The sequence below is a fragment of the Crocodylus porosus genome, unplaced genomic scaffold (assembly GCF_001723895.1).
Source record: "Crocodylus porosus isolate Cpor-Errol unplaced genomic scaffold, CroPor_comp1, whole genome shotgun sequence".
Classification (NCBI taxonomy): Eukaryota; Metazoa; Chordata; order Crocodylia; family Crocodylidae; genus Crocodylus; species Crocodylus porosus.
In genome coordinates this window covers 82,594-84,642 of record NW_017728921.1, presented here as the reverse complement: position 1 = coordinate 84,642, position 2,049 = coordinate 82,594, and positions in this window count along the sequence as shown.

Genomic DNA, 2,049 nt, shown 5'->3' with positions numbered 1-2,049 from the left:
TCTGTCTGCTGCTCCAAAGTAATACAAGTCTTAGCTGGAAGAGGAGCAGTGCCTGAAGTCGGTCACGACAGGGGAAAAAGAGACACTTAACTCTGTCTGTCAACCCCCTTTTTTAACGATTTTTAAAGTAACAGTACTCTAGAATAGGGCAGAAATGTTGGAGATTGTACAGTTGTCAGATCTGTCACTTTTTGCCCACTGTTAACTCATGCCCAAGTTGCTTTTCTTTGCCAAATGGTAAGACTAGCTGGTTCTTCACTGACAGCTTTGCGGTGTTGCAGTGCAGTGTTTACAAGCTCTCACAGCAAACTTGCAGTAGCAGCTGCCGGGCCCAGCGGTGCAAGCCAGGAGAAGGCAGAGTGGTGCCGTGATGGGGGCGATGCCTCGCGGGGATCAGCTGTGAAACATCTTGCGCAAGTGGAGCAGTCTGGGACGTCTGCTTTTTCTTTTAGTTTCCTCCCATTTTAGTTCTCCAGATCTCCTCCCAAAGCTTGTCTCCCCAAAAAGGCTCAGCTGTGTTCCCACCACACCTCAAACCGCAGCCATTGACTTTAATTCTTTATTTTTCTCAAGGTGGCATGGATTTTTGCAACAACTCGATGTAGTTTTGCTATCTTGTGAGACATCTCTTATTTGTGCTGCTTGTATTCCAGTAAGCTGTCAGGACTTTTTGAACCCAATTCCTGGCTTGGCACGTGTTAAGGAGTAAGAAATAAGACCTTTCTGTTCTTGCTCATCGCTAAGGGATGAATGCCCAGCTTTGGGACTCTGGCTGAGGTCACTCGATCTTCCAACTGTGAGGTTGAGCTACTTGGATGCTAATCGTTTCCCAATAATGTGTTTTCAGTTTTTTTGCCATTTAACTGTCAATGTTTTAGGTTTTATGGTGGACTGGAGGAATAATATTCATTTACCCAGGTCTGCCTCTGCAGTAGCACCTCGCCATGTCAGAGTAAGGGCAGATGTTTAAAAGAGCTGCCCTTCCAACACGCAGCTACATCCAAGAGGTGTTCCCCAGGCCACCGCATCCGCTCCCGGCACTGACAGGCTCTACAGAGAGTGAATTACGCCTTGTTGATTCCCAGCCAAGTGACCCTCACTACCAGGACTGGGAGCTCAGTTTCAAGAAGAGATTGGATAAGCGTTGGACAGGGAAGGTTTAGCAGCAGCACTTTGCATTCATGTAGGGGCTTGGGCCAGGTGGCCTTTGAGGTGCCTGCCAGGTCTAGGGTCCTGTGACTTTAACTGTGCTGCAGCGGGAATAGTGAGGAGAGTGATTTGTATCCAACAAAGTTTAAAAAAAAAAAAAAAAAAAAATCTCCACCAGACTCTGCATGGACTCTTCTCCGAGCAGGAAGGCGATGGCTTGCAAGGAACTCGTTTGTACTGGTAAGACGTTGTTAGGCCTTTTGCAAGCATTGTTAGGCCCATGGTTGTGACAAACTCCTAGGGTGCTTACAGACATGGGAATAAAAACCAAGAAAGAGCTTTACTTCCTTCTTGGTGTGCCCCTATGCCAAGCGCAGCATACCCAGAAGAGGAAGCATGTCAGTTAGACCCAGCTCCCCAGCATCCATATAGCTCGTGCTCGTCAGCAGGGCTGTTTGGCACTTGTATCTAATAGCTGATTGGATCAGCCAGAGCCAGGTGACCTACCTGGGCCCAATACCTGATTGAATCAGCTATTAGATACAAGTGCCAAAAAGCCCCGCTGAAGTGCACAAGCTATACAGACTGGCATGCTTCCTCTTCCAGTAAAGCTCTATTTTTTGACAAATAAAGTGATTGATTGATTTATTTCCCCACATCTGTTATCAGCACTAATGACAACATGAGATCCAAATGACAACGTCTCAGTGAAATGCATGTTAAATCAAAACAGAGACATTTCTTTGAGCTTTGGAAGCCTAGGGAGGTGTGTAGCAGCATTGCCTTCAGGACTGGGCAGAAGGAGTCCTTTTTTAAAAAAAAAAAAGAGGAGACCATAAGTGAAGGACATGTTGCACACAGCAATTTTTTTTCTCTTATTAAAATTCCTATTTCTTCCCC